Source organism: Panthera uncia, chromosome F1 (assembly GCF_023721935.1).
Source record: "Panthera uncia isolate 11264 chromosome F1, Puncia_PCG_1.0, whole genome shotgun sequence".
NCBI classification, from domain to species: Eukaryota; Metazoa; Chordata; class Mammalia; order Carnivora; family Felidae; genus Panthera; species Panthera uncia.
The window spans coordinates 22,739,065-22,766,468 of NC_064813.1; the positions used below are offsets into that span (position 1 = coordinate 22,739,065).

The 27,404-nt window shown below is 39.7% G+C and overlaps 1 protein-coding gene and 1 non-coding gene across 2 annotated transcripts in view; one reads left to right on the forward strand and one right to left on the reverse strand.

Annotated features, from left to right (window-relative positions):
* Positions 1-27,404, forward strand: part of NIBAN1 (niban apoptosis regulator 1) — a 149,023-nt gene that overhangs the window by 19,655 nt on the left and 101,964 nt on the right. The gene's annotated exons all lie outside the window — the stretch shown is intronic.
* Positions 22,358-22,430, reverse strand: TRNAM-CAU (transfer RNA methionine (anticodon CAU)). Its single transcript has one exon. It is a non-coding gene; the product is annotated as a tRNA-Met (tRNA).

The window sequence follows — 27,404 nt, forward strand, 5'->3', positions numbered from 1 at the left end:
AACGTATTGCCAATTCCTCTTAGGAATTTTAAATAATACAGGTGCTTCTTGAATCATATAATTTGCTGAAATTGAAATAATGTAGTTACCTTACTCAGCACTCTCTGATAAAGATGATATGCCACCTACACTCTGGGATGTCCCATGTTTCTTTGCAGTTGCATTTCCCTACATTTCCAGTGGTCTCTAGAATTCTAAGTTCCAAGAAGAGCCATAAGGACTGCATCCTGATCCATGGTAACTTTGGTGATCTTCTTACCAACGTGTTTCATGTTTTGACATTTCTTCTCGTCAATATCGTTATTTGGCACTTTCATGAGAAACTCTTGAGGCATACCATAACCAACTACTTTGCTTTGTTTAGGATCACCACAGCTTTTGACATCAGTGGATGTCTGAGGGAGGGAGAGCAAACCCTTGCTCGTCTCCATATGGTTTTTATGAAAATATGTGATGCCCTGGGATGTGTTGATAACCAAGCTCAGCAGTTCTCCAGAGATTTTTAACCTTCCATTGTTCATTAAAAGGACAAATATATACATATAATGTCTTTTGCAAATGAGTATAAGACTGATTAAGGTTTGTGATAAAAACTTTCAAAATGATATTTTTATATAATATGCATGTGTTCCATTTTCAGAAAAGCAGACAAAATGAACGTACAGAGCAGATAAATCTTTACAAAACATTATGAAATGCTAACTGTGGAGTTTTCTTGACTCAGTAGAAAATTAGCCCTGCAGGCAAACAACACGAGTAGCCCCGTCACTTGCTAACTGTGCAACCTTTTGCCAGTCATCTGAAACTTGGTTTCTTCCACTGTAAAATGGATAAGGGTACCACCCCAGGTCGTAAGGGTTCATTTTGCTAATTTTTGTAAAGTACTGAAAACTGAGATAGGAACAAGTCTTCTCACAATGGTTAGGTGTTTTAGTATTTACAATTGTATACCTTATTCATTCTAAAATCAAAGTAAAACATTTTAAGTAAACTGAACATCAAATAAAATCTCTTCTGTCTGGATTTTCAGTCAGACCGCCTGGGTGGCTCAGTTAAGCGTCCGACTTCAGCTCAAGTCATGATCTTGCCATTTGTGAGTTCAAGCCCTGCGTTAGACTTTGTGCTGACAGCTCAGAGCCTGACGCCTGCTTCGGATTCTGTGTCTCACTCTTGCTCTCTCCCTCCCCCAACTCTCTCTCTCAAAAATAAACATTCAAAAAAAATTTTTAAGTAAAAAAAAAAACTATCCTCAGTCAACCAGTTGGAACCAGAACTGAACTTCTATCCAGTTTTTAAAATTTATGGTATAGAGCCTACCGCATGCTCCAAACTCAATAGAAAGCAGGGACTTTAGGCACAAGTATTTGAAATAGTGCAGAACTTATTTGAGTCCTGATTCTAACACTTACCGTGTGACTTTGGGCTTGTGGTTAGGCCTCAGTCTTCTCATTAGTGAAACAAGTCATTTAATTGATGAAGTCTCTCCAGAGAATCCTACTTAGGATAGATTTATAAAACCTCATGGAATATATCCACTTCTTATAGTGAGGCATTCGTTGCATGTTTTTCTTTCTAGTCATCAAAGAGGATACTCCCTGTTCTATGAACTGAGATAAAACAGACTAAACTGCTCTCCAGAGACTTCATCATGGAGGTCGGGTGGGGGGGGAATACAGTAAATAGTAAGTAAATAGTGAGATAGGATGTGGTAATGAATATTATGAAGAAACATAAGGGCATGGAAGTGGAAAGAGAGTGATGAGGGCTTCAGCTTCAGATGTGGGTCAGGGAAGTCCTTTCTAACTTTTTTTTTTTTTTTTTTAGTGTTTGATTTATTTTTGAGAGAGCGCACGTGAGCGGTGGGGGGCGGGGGTGAGGCGGGGTGGGGAACGGGCAATGAGAGAGGAGACAGAGGATCCAAAGTGGGCTTTGCACTGTCAAGCAGCAAGCCCCATGTGGGGCTCGGAACTCACGAGAACCATGAGATCATGACCTGAGCCAAAGTCAGACGCTTAAGAGACTGAGCCATCCAGGTGCCCCTAAGCCCTCTCTACTTTTTGAATGAAGTCCCAGATAGGAGTACTTAGGGGAAGTACCTCCCAGGCAGAGGAAATAGCAAATCCAAAGCCTCTGAATTTGGAAAGGAGCTTGTCTTGTCTTAGGAACAGCAGAAAGCCAGTGTGGTTAGAGAGGAGTGAGTAATGGATATTATGAGAAGAGGAGGGGCAGGGAGATAAGAGGGGTCACATCACGGAGGGATTTATAGGCCACCGTAAGGACCTGGGCTTTTACTCTGAGTGAGAAGAGACACCATGGGGAGTTTTGAGCAGAGGAGTGACATAATCTGATTTCTCTGACTGCTGTGTAGACAGACTGCAAGAGGAACAAGGGAGGGAGCAGGAAGTCAGTTAAGAAGTTAGAGCTATATAATCCAGGTCAGGGGTGGCTAGGGCTAGAGGTCTGGAGGTAGTGAGAAGTGTTTGGGTTACAAATACATTTTGAATGGCAGAGCTGACAGGATTTGCTGTGGGATAGGAGGAGAAAAGTGGCTTGAAGGATGACTCCAAGATTTCTGACCTGAGCAACAGAAAGAATGGAATTGCCACTATTTGCAACAGGGAAGACTGGGGGAACACATGTGAGGGTGACAATGAAGAGTTCATCTTGGACATGCTAAGTTTGAGATTCAAGTGGAGATATCAAATAGGCAGATGGATTCATAATCATAATCGTAACTGCTATTTGTTAAATGAGGCCTTTAATTACCTGCCAGGCACTTAAGAATTGTATATGTTACCTCATTTAAATCCTCACAGTAATTCCCGAGATAGGTACTATTATCGTGCTCATTTTGCAGACAGCAAGACTGAGGCTCAGGAAGAGTAAATCTGTGCTTAGGTCAAATTACTAACATTTAGTGGATGGAGTTATCCCTGGAGCCAGAGCCCTGCTGTTATCATGTCACTGTAGAGCCACAAGAAGAGGAGGCTGCTCTCAAAAGGAGTTTGCTTTGGGCTTCACCTCAGTTACCCCTTTTTGTCTTAATTTTCATGGACACCTTAAAAGTTGTTGAATTCGGGTCAGAAGTATCACTTGTTGCGGCGCCTGCGTGGCTCAGTCGGTTGAGTGTCCAGCTTCAACTCAGGTCATGATCTCATGGCTCGTGGGTTCGAGCTGCTTCGGATTCTGTGTCTCCCTCTCTCTCTGCCCCTCCCCTGCTCATGCTCTGTCTCTGTCTCTCTCTCTCAAAAATAAGTAAACATTAAAAAAAATTAAAAAAAGAAGTATCATTTATTAAGAGCAGAAAGATGCTGATGACATATATTTACAACATATTTTACTTCTGAGGATTGCAAATAATTTTTAGTGCCAAATACTATAATTTCAGAAGAGCAGTAAGAAGTGTCATCTGATGAAATTATTGTTTCCAAAGGAAATAAACTTGGATGCTGATCCTGTGTCCATTATTGTCTTCTTTTATAGCCGAATTAGGCACTTGGCCATGAATTTTCATTTCTAGCATATCCTAATCTGAAACTAGCTTCTTATTTGTGATGCTACTGAGCAAGGGAAGTTTTTCTATCTATATATCATGATAGCCTTTAGATGAACAAGCAGAAGTATAATCATGATGTTCTCATTTGCATAAGCATCTCCCTGACAGGTCATCAGAAATCTTTATTGTTCTCAGGTACATTTCATGGGCTGCTGAAGGCATGCATAATCATCTCTAGCAATTCATCTTCTTACCTAGTTTAATGGCCCCTATCACATAGCAGGAGAATGACGGAGCAAAAAGGCAGTGTGTCCAGGGCCTGCCTGCTTAAGAATGTGGAATAAATTACAGTGGGGAATAAATTACATTAGCTCTTCCTCATTATTCAGTTACCTTTTGCAAATTTCATCTCACTAGGCTAAACAATCCTGGATGGCCTGCAAAAAAAAAAAAAAAAAAATTGCTTACCTTGCCACCAACATGCTCAGATTCCTTGTTCAGCGTCCAGCTAGCAGGTGATCAACATAAAACCATCAATTTACATTAACAAAGACTCCTCTGCACTAGTGAATCGGGCTAATACAGTCACTTGAGTTGGGGTGAGTGGGGTCCTTACCTTTATAACTCTTGATTTTAAAAAACCTATTTTGAAGATAAAGTGGATAAAAAAATCATTACCTTGATTGAATTGTTTTAAATAAACAGTCCACTGAATGATCTCTTTATGGCTTCTTTCTTGGCTTCCATTCAATAGTGATGAGAGCAGTAGTGATGGTGATGTTTGCCGTCTGCTTCGTAGTGCAAGAACCTTATTTACAGCTGGTCTGCCGCAGAGCAGGGACCCAAACACAGCTCTACATAATTTTCTATAAATACTGTCATCCTCAGTTTCCAGATTAGAAACTGAGAACTTTGCTACTCTGTATTATATCACAAACAATACCTTTACCACTGAATATTCTTTCTTCTAAAGCATAAGTTTCATTGGCTATGGAGGATGCTAGGTTCTGTATATCCTACAATTTACTTGACCATCCTCCTCTTGTTGAGCTGGTAGGTCATTTTCAAGTTCTTTATTATAAAAAATATTTTAGTGAGCATTCTAATGCATAAATATTTATGTGCCTGTCTGATTATTTTCTTAGAAATTCTTCTTAGGTGTCAAAGAGTGTGAACAACTTGAACAGTTAATAGCTTTAAACCGAAAGGCATAGTGGATGTGCAGTGTTTCAGTCTCACTGAGTTTCTGAACCTCCTGGAGCACACAGTAACTAATCTGAGTTCACCGTAGCAGCAATTTTCTCTTCCGTGTTTTCCTGCCACCTTTGGATTCCATGATTTCTGCCCTCAATACTTGTTCATCGAATGAATGAATAAATAATTGCTTTGAACTGGAGTTCATTGAATCTAGACCTCTTTCAGAAAGAAATGTATCTGAATTAGCCCATTTTAAGTACCAAATATACCTTCAGGATCTCTTGAAAAAAATTCCATAAGCATATTTAATAGTGACTATTGTGTTTGACAATTTTTATTTCTAGGGATCCTTTCTTCTTGCCACATGTTCTTGAATATCTTGATTCTGCTTGTCCAGGAGTGGGTTGAATAACCAAATATCTGAGAGTTCTTTTTCCACTTCACCACTATTTGGGGGCACTACTGTATATGTCTCCTAGTGTAAGGAGGGTGTGATAAAGGAATAAACGTCATCTGCTTACCCCTCTGGAAGGGAATTTAAAGGTCGTCTTATGCTTGAATGTTCTTATAAGCCGGTGAGCAGTTTTCAATATCTCTAGTGACATAAAGCTCATTATCTCCTAAACCCAATCTATCCATATATGGACTGTTACTTTCTTAGTGAACTGTGCCAGACCTGAATTCTTCCCAGCTTCTATGCCTGCCTCTTGGCTCACACTTAGCTCCTGGACCAGGCCCTCTGCCACAACTTCTTGCCCAGACTCAGCCAACCCTCCCAGGTCTCTGGTCCTTGGTCAGCACCCAGGCTCCCAGGTGTGTATAAGAAGAGAACTCAATCCATACGAATCTGGGATTCAAACCCAGGTCTCTCTGGTCAGAGACTTTTTAATTTTTTTATTATGGTAAAATATACATAGCATAATATTTATCTTTTTAGCCATTTGTAAATGTACAGTTCAATGCCATTAAATGCATTCACAATGTTGTGTAAGTGTCACCATTATCTGTACCTCAAACTTTTCATCATTCCCAACCAAAACTTTGTACCCATTAAATAACCTCCATTTTACTTTCTGTCTATAAAGTTGCCTATTCTAGGTCCCTCTTATAAGTGGAATCATACAATATTTGTCCTTCTGTATCTGCTACTGGCACCTTACCTTCTTAGCATCATTTTTCTATCACAAATGCATTTTGTCTATTTAAACTTCTTAACCTCATTCAGTTCCAAGAGCTGCCACACTTTTACAAATATCTCAAAGGCTTTGACTGCACATCGGTTACTTCAACAGAAATCAAGTCAGGAGAAACAATGCTTTTCTTTGTCTTCAACTCTAAAACTCCTCTGTGGGCAATTTCTTCTTTCTGTGGTGCCAGATTTCCTTTCATGAAAATATGAAGAGGGGAGAATTTGTGTCTTCCCCGTCCCCAGTAGTAGTCATTCTGATTTTGATCCTGCTTTTTAAAAGAAATACCTCTATTGTTTCCCTAATAAATTCGATAGTTGCTTTTAGTTTGAAAAATACTATTTACGACTTTTTAAAAAATTTCAAACCATTCCATTGATATCAGTTCTATAATCTTTCCTGGTATAAAAATGAAGCTCAAAGGCCTGTGAATTGTGAAATCTGCATCCATTCCTCCTCCTTTCTTTTTTTGAGCATCAGATTTACATGTGTTCATTCAACTCTGCCAGTACCTCCATTGTTCAGCAACGCTGAGCACTCTTATTTATGCGTTTTCTCAGTGCACCGGATTGTAGTTCTTTTACAGACTCCTGCTGCTCACTTTAAATCTCTTTACCAATCTTGGGCTTTCGTTTTCTGCGACCATATTTGGTCTACTATTTTAAGTCCAGAAATCATTCTTCTTGGAAGAGTAGACAGGACAAAAATAATAGTGGTGTAGTTCTTCTTTCTCTTTGTTAGTTCAGCAACATTATGTCATGGTGCCAACCCTCTCACTTATCTCTTCCTGGCATCCCTTTCGTTCCTAACGTAGCTAAATGAACATTTTTGTTGTTCTTATAAAGTTTAAGTCCCAATTTATATGTCACTATTTTCAGAGAGCCCCAGCACTTTCTTACCTTTGTTCTTGGGGAGCCCTTCTTTCTAATTTTTATTCTAGTCTGTTGAAGTCAGAGGCCCCGGAGAACGATGTAGGAGCCCCCATCATTTCTCCCTTGGTGGAATCCCAACCTAAGATTGTACGGATAGAATTACAGACGATGTGGACAGATGGGTGCCACTCAACCCTTTTCAGAGTCTCTTGCTCCAGTCATGGCTCTGTTTCTGCTCATCCCCTACCTTTTAAAAATTTTATCTATTTATTTATTTTAAAATTTTTAATGTTTATTTATTTTTGAGAGAGAGACACAAAGAGAGTGTGAATGTGGGAAGGTCAGAGAGAGAGGCAGACACAGCATCCAAAGCAGGCTCCAGGCTCTGAGCTGTCAGCACAGAGCCTGATGTGGGGCTCGAACCCATGAACTGTGAGATCATGACCTGGGCTGAAGTCGGACATGTATCCAACTGAGCCACCCAGGCATCCTTCCATCACACCCCTACCCCTCACCTCTTTTTTAAAAGTAAGCTCTGTGCCCAACATAGGGCTTGAATTCACGACCCTGAGATCCAGAGTTGCATGCTCTACATCCTGAGCCAGCTGGCTGCCCCTCTGCTGACCTTTTTGAAGTCTGCCTTCCTGAAGTCTAGGTTTTATTATCATTTTCAGCCACCCCCTGCCTGACTGTCAAAAATGCCATGATAGAAGCCTTTTGTCTGCTGCTGTTGGAATGGAGTTGGACAATTAATAATAAGACAGCTAAAGTGGCAAATCATAAAACGACACACACACCTTGAATCTATATTTCTATTTTTTTGTGTTGAATTACCTACACCTAATTTAACACTTCTTGTTAGAATTTTTTATCAAAATTCTCTAAAACATTTAGCGTAGTTTACATTTTTTTTCTTTTTACACTAATAATTAGTTTATAGAGTATTTAACTTAAATTCTTTATCCACAATATCCAGTACGATTGGCATGGATAGCTTTGGAAGGAAACGCAGCAGGCACTTGATAAGCACACAACGTGGCAGGCAAAGCAGAGGTACTAGAGTGTAATCTGTTGAACTTGAGCCTTGGGTCCCTATGCATCAGCAAGTGTGTTTTACAAAACTTGTGACAGCCTTGCATAAGTGGCGGACCGTTAAGAGGGCTCTGTCATATGTGACATATAGTGACATCATTTCCACCCAAGTTTCATTAAAGGCAGACCTCAGAGATAATGTAAAGTTCCAGACCACTGCAATAAAGCGAATATCGCTAAAAAGCAAGTCAATTGAATTTTTTGGCTTTCTGGTACATATAAAAGTTATGTTTATGTTATACTGTAGTCTATAAATAGCATATGTCAAAAAAAAAAAACCACAACGACATACATACCTTAACTTAAAAATCCTTTATTGCTAACAAATGCTAACTATCATCTGAGGTTTCAGTGAGTCATAATCCTCTTGCTGGTGGAGGGTCTTGCCTCAATGCTCTGGCTGCTGACTGATCAGGGTGGTGGTTGCTGAAAGTTGGGATGGCTGTGGCAGTTTCTTAAGTCATCAGTGAAGTTTGTCACATTGATGGAATCTTCCTTTCATGAATGATTTCTCTGTAGCATGTGGTGCCATTTGATAGCATTTTACCCAGGGTAGAGTTTCTTTCAAAATTATAATTGATTCTCTTCAACCTTGCCACTGTTTATCGACTGAGTTTAGGTAATATTTTAAATCCCTTGTTTGCATTTCAACATCGTTCACAGCATCTTCACCAGGAGTAGATTCCGTTTCAAGAAATCACTTTCTTTGCTCATCCATGAGAAGCAAGCAAGCATCTCCTCATTTGTTAAATTTTTATCGTGAGGCTGCAGCAATTCAACGTCATCTTCAAGCTCCACTTCCAAGACTAGTTCTCTTGCTATTTCCATAACATCTGCAGTTACTGCCTCCACTGGTCTTGAGCCCCTCAAAGTCCCATGAAGATTGGAATTAACTTCTTCTGAACTCCTGTTCGTGTTGATATTTTGACCTTTTCACATGAATCATGAGTGTTCTTAATGGCATCTTAATGATGAGTCCTTTTCCCAAAAGTTTTCAGCTTACTTTGCCCAGATCCATCAGATTGAACCAGTATCTGTGGCAACTAGAGTCTTACAAAATGTATTTCTTAAAGAATATGACTTGAAAGTTGAAATTACTCCTTGGTCCATGGGCTGTAGAACAGATGTTATGTTAGCAGGCATGAAAACAACATTCATCTTGTGTATCTCCGTCAGAGCTCTTGGGTGGCCAGGTGCATTGTCAATGAGCAGTGGTACTTTGAGAGGAATCTTTTCTTTTCTTTTCTTTTCTTTTCTTTTCTCTTCTCTTTTCTTTCTTTCTTTCTTTCTTTCTTTCTTTCTTTCTTTCATTCGTTCTTTCTTTCTTTCAGCAGTAGGTCTCAACAGTGGGCTTAAAATATTCAGTAAACCCTGTGTGCACAGGTGTGCTGTCATCCAGGCTTTGATGTTCCATTTCTAGAGCATGGGCAGAGTAGATTTGGCATAATTCTTAAGGGCAGTAGGATTTTTGGAATGGTAAATGAGCACTGGCTTCAATTTAAAGTCACCACCTGTACTGGCCTCTAACAAGAGAGTCAGCCTTCCCTTTGAATCTTCAAAGCTAGACATTGACTTCTCCTCTCTACCTATGAAAGTCCTAGGTGGTATCTTCTTCCAATATAAGTCTGTTTTGTCTACATTGAAAATCTGTTGTTTAGTGTAGCCACCCTCATGAATTATCCTAGCTTGATCTTCTGGATAACTTGCTGCAGCTTTTACATCAGCATTTGCTGCTTTTTCTTGGACTTTTATGTTACAGAGACAGCTTCTTTCCTTAAACCTCATGAACCGATCTCTGCTAGCTTTAAACTTTTCTTTTGCAGCTTCCTCACCTCTCTGTATTCATAGAAGTGAAAACAGAATGTGTCTCTGGACTGGAATTTGGCTTAAGGGAATGCTATGGCTGTTTGATCTTCTGTCCAGACTGTTAAAACTTTCTCCGTATCAGCATTTGGGTTGTTTTGCTTTCTTATAATATGTGTGTTGACTGAGGTAGCATTTCTAATTACCTTCAAAGACTTTCCCTTTGAATTCACAACTTGGCTAACTGTTTGGTGCAAGAGGCCTAGCTTTCAGCCTGTCTCAGCTTTTTGACTAAGCTTATTTGTAGCTTTTGATTTCAAGTGAGAGACATATGACACTTCCTTTCACTTGAACGCTTAGAGGCCATTATTGGGTTATTAATTGGCCTATTTCAATATTGTTGTGTCTTAGGGAATAGGGAGGCCCAAGAAGAAGAAAGATGGAGGAATGACCATCAGTGGGGCAGTCAGAACGCATACAACATTTATCAATCAAGTTGCCCAACTTATATGGGCATGGTTCATGATGCCGCAGAACAATTACAATAGCAACATCAAAGAAAACCATAACAGGGGTGCCTGAGTGGCACAGTCACTTAAGTGTCTGACTTCTCTTTGCCCCTCCCCCATTCGTGCTCTGTCTCTGTCTCTCTCTCTCTCAAAAATAAACATTAAAAAATAATTTTTTGAAAAGATCACATAACAAAATAATAACAAAAAAGTTTGAAATATTGGGAGAATAACCAAAATGTGACACAGAGACACATGATGAGCAAATACTGTTAGAAAAATGGTGCTGAGGGGTGCCTGGGTGGCTCAGTTGGTTGAACTTGCGACTCTTAATTTTGGTGCAGGTCATGATCTCATGGTGGGTGAGTTCAAGCCCCGCGTCTGGCTCTGCAGTCAGTGTGAAGCCTGCTTGGGATGCTCTGTCCCCCCCCCTCCCCCCCACCCCTCACCTGCTCACACTCTCTCTCAAAAATAAATAAATATTAAAAAAAGAAAAGAAGAGAAAAGAAAAATGGTCCTGATAGACTTGCTCAGTGCAGGGTTGCCACAAACTTTCAACTTGTAAAAAGTGCAATGTCTGTGAACCACAATAAAGTGACGTGCAGTACAACAAGGTATGCCTTTATTTCGCTTCACTGGCTGATATCTTTGTTGTTTATAATTAGATCCAAGTAGCAGTTCCCTGGTTACTTCCTCTGTCTATAAAGAAATAAAGTTGCTATCCAGTCCAGGCAATAACTTGTCAGACATTCTGCTTTTAGTTTAGAGCCTCCAATCAAATGTCTGGGTAGTTGAAGTTTCCCATCACAACTGTTTTGTGCCTCTTGCCAGCATTGTAAACTAAATTAGGAACACATCATCCATTTCTTCCAGACTATCCATTTGGACTGATAGTCTGTTGATACCAATTTTATCAACAAAACAATATATTTTCCTCTCATTTAATCCTTATTTGAATGTCTTCATCATCCTTTACCACCTAGGTTCATGGGTTTTCACACAAATAATAAGTGATATTTCTTTACCTCCCTTCCTTACAGATATTTCTTTGGAATTCTACCAACTTCGAGTAATTAATATGAGATGGTATTTACCATTTTATTCTCAAATTCCCATGCTGTGTACTGGTATCATACAACTATGAGACCCTTGAGAGTATCATTTTGGGAAGTTTTCCCAATTGTTTTCTTATAGGAGTCTCATGGCTCCTTCTGAACTATTATTCTTTTTCCCATGACATGACTGAAGACCTTTCTGGCAACTAGTTTCATGGTTTTACATGAGCATTGCTTCCCCCCCCCCTTCCATATTCAAGTTAAGACTGCCTAATGGTTTTGAAGACTTTCTTCCCTCTCCTAATGAGATGTCCTCCAGCCCTACCCAAAGGCCATCACTGTGGCAAGTAAAGGCATCAAACAGAACATGGCATCCCATTTACCGATCATCTCTTCATAGTAGATCTCTCACTTCTCCAGGCTTTTCACTTTGCCAAAGTACTAACCATTGAGGCGAAGAGGCATAAAAACCACACTTGTGCTCCTGGGTCTCTTAGTCTCTAGGCTGTGACTTCTTAGATACAAATGATGCTCCTTTTATCTTCTAGCAATGTGACTCATTCCTAAGAGGATCCAAGGACTGAATCATGGGCTAGTGGGGATTTGTATGTTTCAGTAGACTATGATATTCCAGAATGAGTCACCAGAAAGATGGACAAGAAGTATGACTGACCAATCTTATCTTCATAGGAGCCTTAACACCCTCAACAAGGAGAGGTGACCATTCCCCACCCTTTCCTTCCCGGGGCAGTAGCTTCCTTTATTCCTGTGGTATTTGGGTACCTTCTGGATGTAACTCCTTGATGTGCCACATGCATAAAGATAGCAATTGGCAGTATGCCTAGAGGTAACTGTGTTGTGGGTGCTGTACAATGTGGCAGGGATAAATGTAGCAGATGATTTTTTCATGTTTCTTTTTAAAAGATCATCCTATCCACTCTTCTCAATTTTTGTGATAAGCTTCAAATCCTGAGCTTTCTTCTTTCCTTTTGGGGCATATTCTTCCACAGTGAGCTATTCTCTTTCATATCACCTTCAGTGTCTAGTGTAGTGCTCTAGATAAGTTGGTACTTGATAGAGATTTCTTAAGTTAATCATTTCCTATAAGATCCCGCTAACTATATGAGCAAATATTGTGGAAGTCATTTTTTGAATGGTAATTTGCAGTTGCTGAATTATTGGTTCTGACTTGCTGTACTACATTTCCTTAGTGAATTGCAGATATTCAAGCAGTAAGATACATGGTCAAGTTCTAAACAATATGGTTGCTTTTTTGTGTGTCCTTCATCATTAACCTTTGCTGGCTTCATTAATAAGCCCCACGTCCAGCCTCTCTTCTGCTATTAAGAAAATGAAAATTTCTCCCTAAGAAATGGCATTGATGGTTTGGTGATTAAAGTTGCACTGATCTGGGGCCTATATTAATTTCAAAGAGCTACCATTTTGGAAATTGAATTTATGTCTGAACCAAAACACTAATGAAGCTTAGATGTAATCTCCTCTTTTCCTTTATTCTTTCAGGACAAACCCGTTGTTTTTCCACGTGTTGGCCAATACAGGCTTCCCACAGAACTCATTCTGATCTAATTTTGTAACTGAGAATATCAGTCTTGCTAGCTGCAGAAAGATTCCTTACAGACATCTAAATCAAAATGTCTCGACTTGGGGGTCAGGGAATTTGAATTGGCAGGGTTTTATGTCTATATACATTTTTCTGGAACCCCAGACTTTCAACATATTAAAGGGGCTTCCAAAAAGCTGAACCATTTTTCTAGACAGATTACACGAAAAAGTATCACTTTCTCTCCAAAATAAACAAAACACATAGTGCTCATTCTCATTGATGTTCTTATCATTGCATGTTTCTTTTTCCTGTTCTGGGTTGAGGATTTTTCTGAAACATCATTGATTTTCAAGTCACATAGAGGTGCCTTTCTCAGATTTGATTTGACAAATCACAGGGGCTGACCGTTTTGATGATGCACAGAGTTCCAGAGTTTGAGTGTGAGATGCTGCTGCCACCAGTCATTACCGTGGTTCTAAATGTGGACAGTCAGGCGTATCAGTACAGCATCCAGGAGAAATGGGATTCTTTTAAAAATGGCAGCTCCTGGGGCGCCTGGGTGGCTCGGTCGGTTAAGCGTCCGACTTCGGCTCAGGTCATGATCTCGCGGTCCGTGAGTTCGAGCCCCGCGTCAGGCTCTGTGCTGACTGCCCGGAGCCTGGAGCCTGTTTCAGATTCTGTGTCTCCCTCTCTCTCTGCCCCTCCTCTGTTCATGCTCTGTCTCTCTCTGTCTCAAGGATAAATAAACATTAAAAAAAATAAAATAAAAAAAAAATGGCAGCTCTTAGTTTTTTGTTTTTGTTTTTTTGTTTTTGTTTTTGTTTTACTGCTCTTATGTCTAATATTGAAGTCTACCCATGAAATACAAAGATTTCCTCAAATAGGTGATGAAATTCAAGGCTTCAGTCTATTTCATTTGTGTTCTTCCTGCTATGCTACAGATTTGCTCCAAAGGTAAGTGTTTTTGTATTTTATAACCTACAAAATGCATCTCATCTTTTCAACTGAAAACAGCTAAATGGACGAAAGAAAGCATAGCTTAAATGTGCACAGGAAGTGGAAAGATATAGTAATTACTATGTTCTCTTTCTGATAGTTTACCATTGTATTTTTAAAATAAATTCTTTATATGTTTATTTTTGAGAGAGAGAGGGGGGGGGGGGGGATGGGCAGAGAGAGAGACACAGAACCTGAAGCAGGCTCCAGGCTCTGAGCTGTCAGCACACAGCTGACACAGGCAGGGCTTGAACTCACAAATCACGAGATCATGACCTGAGCTGAAGTTGGATGGTTAACCAACTGAGCCACCCAGGTGCCCCTTTCTAAATTTTTATTTATTTATTTATTTACTTATTTACTTATTTACTTATTTATTTACTTTTTATTATTGTATTTCATGGCCTATATAGCTTTCGTTATGAGCTGTATTGGCTGCCTGAGAAATTGTTTTACAGGTCAGCAATTTTTATGTATTTGAGTCATTGATAACTCAGGGACTTCAAGAAACTAAGTGTTACCACTTAATTTGTTTTTTTTTTTATTAATTTTTATTGTTTATTTATTTTATTTGTTTTTTTTAAACTACTGACTTTATTATGTACTATACATTGTCTAAATACAGTTTCTGTCATTGGGCTATGAGCTGTGGGAAGATAAGTCAAGGTCATTTCTCTGCCTTAACATCACCTATCTTTGATCTGTCTTCATATCCTCCCTCATGGTTTAAAACTTCCCTCTTCTCCTGAGAACTCTGAATGTCCCTCCTGTGAGAGACTCACCTGCCCTCTGCACTTCCCTGTGAGAGTAACTGATCCTGTGAACCCAACTCGTAACCTCAAACACTTCAATTACAGACTTGTCCATCATCACTTACAATACTATACATCTTCCCAGGTCCTAGAGACACAGTTTATAATGAAATGGATACCTTTATGCAACTCATTAGGGGAGACCAGACCCTAATTTAGTGTGAGGTCAGAAAGCTGCAGATGGCTGCAGAATTTACCACAAATTAGAGCAAATACGATCTCCTCCACCTCCCAGTGGCTGCCTTGTTCCTCAAGCCCAATTATAGGTGCATCTCTGAGAATGTTGCAGGAACATGACACCAGACACCAATCTGTGTTACCCTCTAGCATGAGACATAGAGAAACACTTCTAAATGGTTTTTAGTAACCAGAATAAAGTAACTGGTATTGTTAAGATGTATGTGTTAAGCCACTCTCCCATCTGAATTCAGGAGGTCCATGGAATCTCTCTCAGATTCTTTAAATAAAAGTGTTGACATCTTAGGTGTTTACCTTGCTTAATTTAGAACAAGGCTTGTTAGAGCTGAGAGGGAAAAGGCTGCCAAAGAGTTTCAATTGGCTTTAGTTTACTGGTCTCAATTTCTTTTCTTTTTTTAAAATTTTTTAAAAATGTTTATTTTTTGAGACAGAGAGAGACACAGCATGAGCAGGGAAGGGGCAGAGAGAGAGGAAGACACAGAATGTGAAGCAGGCTCCAGGCTCTGAGCTGTCAGCACAGAGCCCGACGTGGGGCTCAAACTCACAAACTGTGAGATCGTGACCTGGGCCGAAGTCGGACACTTAACCGACTGAGCCACCCAGGTGCCCCTACTGGGCTCAATTTCTTGTCTCCTTTCTTTTTCCTTCTTGTATTTGCCAACCCCAGTCATTTGGGTATTGTTCTAAGTGATGTCCAGAGTCAGTATAATGTCTAGGAAGTTTTCCCATAATGTGAACCAGAAAATAATTGGCACATAAGAAAGGGTAGATAGAAGTGGGTCCTTTTCTGTTGTATCTGTGTTTGCAGCATATTGCCCCTTTTATTTTTTAATGTTTTATTTTTGAGAGGGGGAGGGGAGAGAGAGAGAGAGAGAGAGAGAGAGAGAGTCAGAGCGTGAGTGGGGGAGTGGCAGAGAGAGAGAGGGAGACACAGAATCCGAAGCAGGCTCCAGGCTCTGAGCTTTCAGCACAGAACCCGACACAGGGTTCAAACTCACAAACGGTAAGCCACCCAGGCTCCCCATCATATTGCCCCTTTTAACCAGTTAGATGTAGGAAGTCAGTTCATGCAACCCTCAAGCAGAATGAGTGATGACATGTTCATGGTTTTTCTGTACCTTTTCCATCCAGAAATAGAGGGGGCATTCTCACAAATATTATCCATTTTGTGTATTAATTAAGAATATAGAATATACCTAAGCAATTTACTCACAGAACTAATAAGAACAAATTTTTTAAAAATTATACAAATGTTTAGTTTAAATTTCTTGCCAAATGCTTGCTTTAATGAGTAAGTTAATATCAATCATATTATTGTTGGAAGGTTTTAAGACAATGGTAGTCCTCTCCCTAGCCCCTAAATAAAATAAATTAGGGTATTTGAATTTACGCTAATTAAGATCCTATATACTTACAAGTGTTTTCCTCAGAAAACCATTTAAATGCAGTACATTATAAGTTGTTTTCTTCCCTGTACTTTTAAGCCACTTGCCGCTGAGTGGTGTGGGGGAAGTTTGTGATATTACATGATGTGAAGAATTTTAAAAGTTCCAAGTCACTATGAGGCCTGTAAGAGTAATTTGGGAGGAATCTATTCACTGTAATGCTTCCTTGTTATCATTCACATCTGTCCCTGCATCCCACCTCTTGACATCACTATTGTATACTTAACGCTCAAATGGTCACATTAATGTAAATGATTTTCTTCCAAGCACTAATTCTGAATTACCGTTTGCATACCGGGTATTTTCTCCTGAAGATCTTCTCAGAAACACTCCCAGAAGCAGACATTGGCCACTGAAAATTTTCATTTATTCAGCATTTCCCAAGTTCTATGTTAGAGTCTGGAGATACAAAGACGAATAAGATAAATCCCTAGCCACCAGAGGTTTACAGTCAAGTGTGGGAGACAAGAGTTCTAAATATGCCATAATAACAGTGGCCAGCACTTATTGAACATTGATCTTGGTAGATTTGGCGCTAAGCCAATCAAAGCACAGAAAAGTTAAGTAGCTTGCCTAAAGTCCTTTGGATGTCAAGGGGCAAAAGTAAGGGACTTAAATCCCAGTAGCCATTTTTAAATAACGTGTGATATATGCATTTAAAAATGTGCCTAGAGAGCTTTTGTGAGTTACAAAAAGGAAGCTTTAAATTCTACCTAAAAAGGTCAGAGAGGGCTTCCTAGAGGAAGTAATATTAGAATTGAGACCAGCAGAAGGAGAAAGGAGGGGAAGGAGGTGTTATGGGCCAAGGAACCTCAGTGAGAAGAAGCATGCTCTGACGGGTTGGTGGGGGGGGGGGGGGGGGGTATGAATAAAGGAGAATCCTGGAGCTGATCACTTTCTGTCTTTCTGTTTATGTGGTTCTCTCTGCCTGAGATTTTTTTCTACCTTCATCTCTGCCATCAGTTATTTCCCTGGGAAGTGTAACTCTCCTCTGTACTCTGAGAACCTTGTTATAACAGTTAGGTGGTCCCAGGGCAGTCTGCCTTGTACTGGGCATGCTGTATCTCACCTCTGTCTCAGTACCAAATTGTGTTCTTTATAATTCTGTGGCTTCTCATACAGTTACATTTAATGGTAACCTACTACACATTTACTGAATATTGAATGATTGTTAATCAGGTCAAGAAAAGTAAAATTATTGGAAAAGTTGAATAAAAATAATCCATAATCCTTGTCAGATGGGATGGAGTCAATTTATTTCAGGAGTAAATAAGCCAGTAGATATCTGATAATGTAACCCACTCTGAGTAACTCGATTTGGTTGCTGCAGCTAACTTAAAAAAGTTTTTTCTTAATTTTTAAATTTATTTATTTATTTGAGAGACAGAGCACAAGTAGGAGGAGGGGCAGAGAGAGAATAAGACACAGAATCCAAAGCAGGCTCCAGGCTCTGAGCTGTCAGCACAGAGCCCAACGCGGGGCTTGAACTCACAGACTGTGAGATCATGACCCCAGCCGAAGTTGGATGCTTAATGTAACTGACTGAGCCACCCAGGCACCCCTGTCGCAGCTAACTTTTACAGATACAGTTTATTAACTGGCCACAGACAGTAGTCATGATTACTGGGGTGGTCACTGGGGTGAACCCTGAAATTCTCCCTCTAAAATTTCATTTATATTTGACATCTGGGGCCTCTCAGCACTCTGTCATTTCTCATTAGTGAAAAGAATGTTTTCACTTTAGAACTCCACCAGAATCCTTACATTTTTTAAGGAGAAAGCTTAACAGGATTTAAAAATACATTTATACTGACTTTGTTCTGTCAAAACAACCACTTGAAAGCTGAAAAATACGTTCAACATACTTTTGTATTTATATCCCAGTTTGAATTTCTGTTTCGGTTCAAAAGGAAAGATTTCATTTGATTTTATCAGAAAGAAAGAAAACAGAGAGAGATACAGATGGAGGGAAAAGAGGGGAGGAAGAAGGGAAAGAAAAAGGAAGGAAGGAAGGATGGAAAGAAGGAAGGAAAGAAGGAAGGAATCATAGTTATTTTGATATCATACAGATGTAACTGGAGAATTTTGGAGACATCCTGATCTTCTTATTCTCCATTACCTGTCACAGACAACCCCCCCACTAAAAAATTCTAACTCCAAAATGTCTTGTCTTCTTGTCTTGTCCTCTTCCATGTCAGTGTCTGACTTCAAGCCTTTGTGAGCTTTTGCCAGGATCGTTACAGGTTGTAACGGATTTCCCTAACTTTGTTTTTGTGTGTACCCCAAACCATTCTTGACATGTTTGTGTAAATCAGAGCATGTCACTTCCCTGTTAGAAGTTCACCAAAGGCTCCCTGTTAACCTTATAACTGACTCCTGCCCACCTCTCTAGCCCCACCTCATGACCTTCTTTCCAGTTACCTTGAGCTTTTAGCTTTTGCCCGGACCGACTTGACAAACCTTTACGTGCCTGTCAAGTTTCAGTCCAAGCCTTACCTCTCTGTCAAGCTTCCCCAATTCCTTCAGGCTGGCTCAGATGCTCCTTACCACACTGCAGGAGCTTCGTATATGTTATACTACTTAGTTCTCCCAATAGCTGTTTAAAGTGGGTAGTCTGTGTCCCCTTGTTACAGGTAGGAAAAGTAAGGCCCAAGGAGCTTAAGTGATTTGCCTAAGGTCACATAGTAAGACACTAAGTGGCAAGTTGGGATTTGAACCCCATTCTTTGTGTTTCAAGAGGCTGAGCTCTCTCTGCTACACCTCCCTCTGTTGCTGTAGCTTCCCCTGACGCTGGTGTCGACTTTGTTATGGCATTCATCACAGGTACGTCTGCACTTACTGGGAACATCAGCCCACCTTTCCTCTATCTCCAAGGATTAATGCAGTGTCTGACTCATGACAGGCAGTTAAGAAATATTTCTTGAGATAATGAGCGAACCAAACAGTATCCAAACAATATACAAACTCTAACTGTCTGGGAGCAAATAATCTCACTTGATCTTTTCAGTGTGGTGGTATAGAGAAGCTGAAGAAGGTGAGACGTAGTGATGGTGACTTTTTGAAGTAGAAGGGCTTTTGGAGGACCTCCAGAACCATCTTAGGAAGGAGCTTTAAATCTGCTGCTGAAAGAAGTCAGGAATGAAGACCTACATGATTTTATTAGATTTTTGAATGTTTGTACTGCCTAGCATTTATTGCTTCCTTAGGTCAACTTACAATTATTCCTTGGGGTGCCCGCGTGGCTCAGTCACTTAAGCGTCCAACTCTTGATTTCAGCTCAGGTCATGATCTTACGGTTCATGAGTTCAAGCTCTGCATCGGGCTCTCTGCTGTCGGCGCAGAGCCTGCTTTGGCTCCTCTGTCTCCCTCTCTCTCTGCCCCTCCACCTTCCCCCAAAATGTTTTTTTAAACATTAGAGAAAATTTTAAACCCAGTCCTTATAAAGAAATGTCCCTATGCAAGTAACAAAGGGGCACAGGAGGAATAGGAATCGGATGGAGAAGAGTCTCACAGTGTGGCTTCCTGTGAGTTTCTTTATTTGAAAATATTTTTGCGTTAACAGTTTACATTAACAGAAAATATTTTTATATTAAGGGTGGACTTTTGTTAACATGACTTGGGAGACTGAAGAATATCCCTAATCCCTGAAACCTGTAAAATGTTCACTTATTTAGAATAAGGGTCTTTGCAGATGTGATTAGGTTAAGGTTCTTGAGAGGAGGTGATTAAATGCAATCACATGTGTCCTTATAAGAGAGGGGCAGAGGGAGGTCACACACCTACACACACACACGCGCGTGCGTGCACGCACACACACAAACGAGAAGTGTGGACTTGATGATACCTTGATTTCATCTCAGTGACACGAATTTTAGAGTTCTGGCCTCTGTGATGGTGGGAGAATACGTTTCTATTATTGGAAGCAAATAATACGTTTCTATTATTTTTAAGTTTTTGGTAGTCTGTTACGGCAACCGCAGGAAACTAGTACATAGTGAGAGACAGCAGTCTGGGAATATGATAAATATGAGACCCCACAAACAGAGAGCTCCCTGGGGTGGCTCTTCATCCCACTTACTCCGGAGAGCTTTCTACTTTCACCTTCCAGGGGATCAAAAATAGAGAGTGTCTGCCTCTAGAACTGTACTCCCCAAATCTGTGAACACTCCAGTGATTTTTCTCTCCCATGATCCGCTGCTCCCAGTGTCCGTCACGGCTCAGGCAGTGCATATATCCATTCCTTTTGAGTGCATATGGCTTTCACTGCCTGGTGACGGAATCTTGGGAGCACAGCTATATTTGGATGAGGCCAGTTATAATTGGGCAAGCTCACGTTATTGAATTAGCTTAGCCTAAGTGTAACCTTTAAATAGATTCAACTCCCCTGTTTTTGTGTCTATCACAAGAGTAGGTTTGATTAGGAAATAGCTGTGATTCCTTCCAACTCTGAAATCCTATGTCTCTCTGGTTAGTCTGTGTTTGCTTTCAACCGTGAGCCTGTAGCCTTTCTCTCTGTGTAGTTTCTTCTCCTTCAAGACGCGAGCTGAGCTCTCTCTCAGCTACATAAGTTCCTAGAGAAGGAGGAATGTTTTTCTTTCTGGATCCCAGGTCCCAGTCAAAGCTTAAAAAACAACCTTAGCTCTTGACTAATTTGGAATCCTTGGATTCGGACTTTGCAATTTACCTACCTAGGCTTTCTCTGGTCCTAGGTACTTACATCTCACCCAGCATTTGTGAACAGAGCATGATCAGACCAGTTTGAATTCTTGCAAACTTCTCTTCTCTTTTTCATATGTTTTTTCTTTTAATACATTACCAGTGTGTTGCTTACTTTAGGCCTCAGTCGCAATCAGGTCAACATAGATTGTTTACCCTTTCATGGACCAGTGAGTTCTCAATGTCCCCACTTCTCACAATGTCAAGGAGGAGGCTGCTCTTAGACCCTCATCTCTGCATCATTATGACCAGCATTGGCTGGCGTTCACCAGAATACTTGGAACACATTTTTTTTGTAAACAAGTTTTGAGCACTTGCTCTAAGCCAGGTATTTCATATAGTTGGTGTTCAAACTATACATTAGAATTAGTTTCGATTCTTATTAAAACAGGAATAAATAAAAATGAAAAATAGAAAATAAAGAATAGAGAATAAATAAAAATAAAATATTGTCATTAAGAAGGCAAAATGGGGGCGCCTGGGTGGCTCAGTTGGTTGAGCGTCCAACTTTGGCTCAGATCATGATCTCACGGTTCGTGGGTTCGAGCCCTGCATCAGGCTCTGTGCTGACAGCTCAGAGCCTGGAGCCTGCTTCGGTTTTTGTGTCTCCCTCTCTCTCTGCCCCTCCCCCACTCACGCTCTGTCTCCCTCTGTCTCAAAATAAATAAACATTAAAAAAAAAGGCAAAATGATCACACAAACAATAGAATCACATAAATGCTGTTGAAATGTTGATGTAAAGAACCCTGGATACAAAAACCAATAGACCTTGATTCTGATGCTGAACAGGACACTTGCCATGAATGTGAATTTATGAGCATTAGTTTTCTTATGTGCCTGGTGGGTCTATGGAGACTCTACTTGGTGAAGCTCTTGTATGGGTTATGTAATGTAAATGTATGCAAATGTGCCCAATATTATCTCTGGTATATAGTGGGAGATTAGTACAAGATTCTTTAGTTGAAATAATACAAGAGAAGAAGATTTACAGGAAAGAGAGATCACAGGTATTTGAGGGGATCTAATGGGGCTTTGCAGAAGATATATTTAAGATAGGTCAGACTGGTGATTCCTCAGGGCAGGAACCTTCCAAATTACTTTTTTTATCCTTAGTATTGTGTACATAGACTGTGTTTAATATCCATTGAATTAATGGACTTCGAAGGATTGTTGGGATTCTGAAGGGTTGAAATGGACTTGGAGAAAGGGCATTCTAGGTAGAGGGACATGGGAAGGTACTGGTCATGGTGGCAGAACAATAGTCTAGTTTGACGGGAATGTAGGGAAGTAGTAGAAGTAAGAGTAAAATGTAAGCTGGGAATATTTCATGGGTATTGGAAGGGTTTTCAGTGTTAAACTTGGCAGTTTGTATTTAATTCAGTCTAGTTACTTTTGTTTTTTTTAAGTAGGCTTCATGCCCAATGTGGGGCTCAAACTCACGACCCTGAGATCATGAGTCACATGCTCTACCAACTGAACCAGCCAGGCATTTCCAGTCTAGTTACTTTTTAAAATTCCCCTGTGTAGGGGCACGTGGGTGACTCAGTTAAGTGTCTGACCTGATTTTGACTCAGGAAATGATCTCACGATTCAGTTCATGAGATCAAGCCCTGCATTGGACTCTGCCCTGATAGTCTGGAGCCTGCTTGGGATTCTCTCTCCCTCTCTCTTTGCCCCTGCCCCACTCTCTCTGTCTCTCAAAATAAAATAAAATAAAATAAAATAAAATAAAATAAACAAACAAATAAATAAAATTCCTCTATGTCCAAACAAATTTTGGACAGCATTTTTGTCATGTTTTCTGGGTTATTGAGAGTTTTCCATTGTAATTGCCATCTGATGTGTTTCTACTTTTGTTGGAAGGGTTTGGGCAGTCCTTGGCATGAATAAAGAGATGCCTTTTCTATATGCTAGAGAAAACAGATATAAAGAGACTGGTGCTAAGAAGGAATAGAGAGGCAGATAAGTTTTTCTTTGATTATGCCCAGACTCTGTCTTTCTTAAATCCTATACCAAACATTAATAGCTTTCAAGACTCTTGAAAGACAAATCATAAAATTCAAGTCAAAGAAGCCAAATATGCAAGAGGAAAGAATTCATGATTTTTGGATGAAATTGGCGATCTGTAGCCACCAATAAAGTAGTCAAGTGTATTTGAACCTATGATTTTCCATATGCTGGATTATTTGAAGGAATAATGCAAAACAGTTTTAGGGTTTTGAAGCAGTGTTGTCCATATTTCATTTTATAATTAGGTATTGTATTTCAAATATTAGTATTCCTGAGGGAGGTGATACTAAGAGGCAGAATCACCTGGGAAGTGTATTGAGCTATCTGGAGAGAAGGGTGCTGAAGACAAACTTGACTGTGGTATTTCACTGACTTGCATATGACCTCAATTATAAGGTCATATGTACCATTAAGAAAAAAAGTGCTGCCAACGATGTTTAACAATCATCCTGCATTACACCTGAATTGACCATCCTGGCTTATCATTGCTTTGACGTTTCTTGCATCTCTTCTGAGGTATCTGGCCCTTTTGCCTGCTTTCACTTGTACTGCTTGGCATGTGGTAGACAGTACTTTTCATGGATCTTTGTAACAAAATGCAACTCAACCTCCCCTATCTCTTGTTTAGATCCCATACAACCGTTAACTGTTGCTTTGCAATCAAAGAGGGAATTGTGGTTATTTTTCCAAAGTTAAATATTTATTCCATTAATGTTAAATTTATCCTGCAACCCCATTCGCCTGCCTTTCTATTTACACAATAGTTTTTGTTTTGATGTTGAATCAGTATAATCTTTTAAAGACATATAAAAATGGCAATGAAATCCAACACTAGCTATAAAACAAAGCCCAGTTATGGCGACTGCAAAATGAATGGCTGTGACCAAGTTCATGCTCGTGGAACCAGGTCATAATAGCAACTTCATGGCAGACAATTGTAAGACCCCATTGATTATAAGACACACTCCCAATGTAGAATTGTTAAAATGTGGAGAAAATGTGCATTTGAGGAGCAAGGAAGCACATTTGCATCAAAACGTGGCCAGAGACCCTCTTACCTCTTGCTGAAGTATTGCATCTATCACTAAAGACTAAATTAGTTGAGTCACATCCTCTTATGGTTCTGTTTTGCTGATGTGCATTAACATATGTCCTAAAACCATCGTGTACATTTGGTGACCACATTCCTCTTACCAAACAGCTCTGCCAGGAGGGAGGCTGAAGCCCTGAGCATCCATACCCTTAAACTTTGTTTCCCAAGTTGGTACCTGTATATTTATGTGTAGAGGTATCATACGCCTAATTTGCCCTTGCTCCCTTCCACCCATAATATGCACCAGTTAGGAGTTTATTCAATGGATGGTTTTGTGCTTTTCTTGTCTGATTGACTTCTTGCCGGTCCTCATTTAGTAGAGCATGTCTTTCCGTGTACATACAGGAAAACCTGTGTTGAAATCACATAACTTACCCCCCCTGAGTCAGTTTCATTCTTATCACTTTGAGCACGCTCATTTCAGGCATCCCGATACTGCAGAGTACATCCCCACAAACAGAGATGTGGGAAACCTGCCAAGAGAAATCAAACTGTCAGTTGTTTTATCTTCCAGGAGGAAGGTTGATAGATACATCTATATTTTGGCAGCCTTGACTCTAAATTGAATGCAACTCAAACTTTCCTCTCAGTAGTCTGTCTAGAACTTCATCTCTGAAGACTCTTATTTCATTGCGGATCATTTGAAACACGGATATATTTGATTTTTACCCTACCCCTTTTCCTCCAGCCACTTACTGGTTAAAAAACAAAAACACAAACACTGAGCAGGACATTGTGAAAGAGGATAAGGAAAGGCCCAGAAAACTGGATAGTCCTGAAAAGTCTGCAGGAGACGAAGTGTAAGAGAGATAGAGCTGTGGCTTTGGTCACTGAGCAGAAAGTGGACAACTTCAGCGGGACCTGGGTGTACGGATCCTGTGGATGTTCCCTGGACTTCTCTTGGGGTTGGAAGAGTTCTTGATTCCTGTTTTTTAAATATTACTCCTATTGCTATCTCTGGAGGTTTGCTTCTGCTCTCATCTGCTGGGTGTGGTCTCACAGCTAGTTAGAAGATGAAAAGTGATGGTGTTTTAAGCACCAAACACAATGCTCAGTACAAATGAGACAAATCTTCCTATTGGCATCTCGTGATAATCTAATCTAACAGGTATACTCTTTAACACTTTTGACTAAGCATTCATGGAACTGACATATATTTTGTTTGTTTGTTAAATGTTTTTTTGTTTTTTTGAGAAAGAGAGAGAGAGAGCAGGGGAGGGGCAGAGAGAGACAGAGACAGAGGATCTGAAGTGGGCTCTGTGCTCTGACAGCAGAGAGCCTTATGTGGGGCTTGAATTCACAAACCTCGAGATCATGACCTTAGCCGAAGTTAGATGCTTAACCGACTGAGCTACCCAGGCACCCCTGTTAGTTTGTTTTTAAAGTTTGTTTGTTTGTTTGTTTGTTTGTTTAGAGAATGAGTGGGGGAAGGGCAGAGAGAAAGGGAGAGAGAGAATCTCAAAAAGGCTCCACACTGTCAATGCAGAGTGCAGTGTGGGGCTGGAACTCATGAGAGATCATGACCTGAGCTGAAACCAAGAGTAAGATGCTCAACCAACTGAGCCACCCAGGTGCCCAGAAACATTTTAAATATTATGATTTTAGGGTAGTTGAATATTTAAAAGGGAATAAAAGTAATTATTTGTTAGATAGCCTGACTTTTTTTTAATTGGGTTTTTGGAATGCTAAAAATATTTTGTATTTTATATCATGATCAAGTGTGGTTGTACAATTATAAACATTTGTCAAAACTCATTGAATTGTACTCTTGAAATTAGTGAATTTTATTGCGTGCAAATTATGCTTTAGTAACACTGATTAAAAGAGTAAAGTATTTTGGGATTTAGAAAGGACTCACTAGAATTCCAAGGAGGGGACTTTCTATAGACAACCCATGACACCAAGGTCATAGTTGGGAGCAGAAATTACATTACACTGAACTGTTAAGGAAATGATTTTGTGTCATTGTATTTTACATGCTTATTATACTTCCCAGTATGTGTGAGATCTTTCCACAGTGACAGTTACTTGTACGTGTGCAGGTGGAGTGGGACAGCAGCGAGGGCCTGGGGAAAATAAGGGAGTGAAGAAGGTAATCAGTGAGGATGGAGAGTGGGGGGGCCTGTTCCTTTTTCTACTTTGACCTGCATCAATTCATTTATTACAATTGTGTGCACATAATAAACATGTAATATATTTTGACAGAATCATGTGTTAAAATTGTAATATAGAAGCAAAAAAAATGAGAAAAATAATTAAGCCAAAATTGGTATTTTTATGTAATTACTGGTTTTTTAAAATTGGGACTACATGTTTAAAATAACCCAAGCACAGAGTTATAGTTGAGCTAAATCAATTGCTTATTTCAACTGTCTGAATGTTCTCGAAAATGATGGCAGAATTGATGCTTTTCCAGGGATTACTATTGATTACTACTACTCTTAAAATGACTGGATTGATTATGCCATGCTCTGGCAGTTAATGGGACACCTATTTGCCTTGATTTTTAAATACGAGTTTAATAATGCAGAATGGTTTTATATGTGTAGTTGTGTACTTTCTACCCAGGGTTTTTAAACCTTTCCTAAGCAGGTTATTATTTGTCTGTGCTGTTTCTCTGGAGAAAGTTTCTCTATTACCCATTTAAAAATACAGTATGTCTACAAAGCATAGCCCTTTATAAAAATAGAAGGGAAAAATTTCATCCATGGGCCTATTATTCAATGGTAACCACTGTTACTGTTTTAATATAGGTCCTTCCAGTCTTTTTTTCTCTGCCCATCTGGTTTTGTTTCTTTAAATTCTTTGTGATCTCTCTATAAAAGTCTATGTTCACTTTTCTGTTGGTGTTGCTTACTTTTATGATGTGCATTTTTACATGCTATGTTAGTTTCCTTTCACAAATATATTTTAATGTTTGCATTCAACTTAAAATATGCCATACTTTATTTCTAAGATCAGGAAATACATTACTTTTTTATGGAAGAAAATTTTTACTTGCTTCAACTTTTATATAACTTCAAAGTAGCAGATAAACTACCAAGTTTTATAACAATTCAGATATCTAAGGTCAAAGTACTGAATTTTTAAAAATCCCAGATGGTTATATAATCAAAAGAAAGATATTCTTATTTTACATTTAACTTGTTTCCCTTTAGGGGCTCCTGGGTGGCTCAGTCAGTTGGGCATCTGACTTCGGCTCAGGTCATGATCTCATAGTTTGTGAGTTCAAGCCCTGTGTCGGGCTCAGTGCTAACAGCTCAGGGCCTGGAGCCTGCTTTGGATTCTGTGTCTCCCTCTCTCTCTGCCCCTCCCCCGCTCACACTCTATTTCAAACCTGAAAATTAAGAAAAAAATAA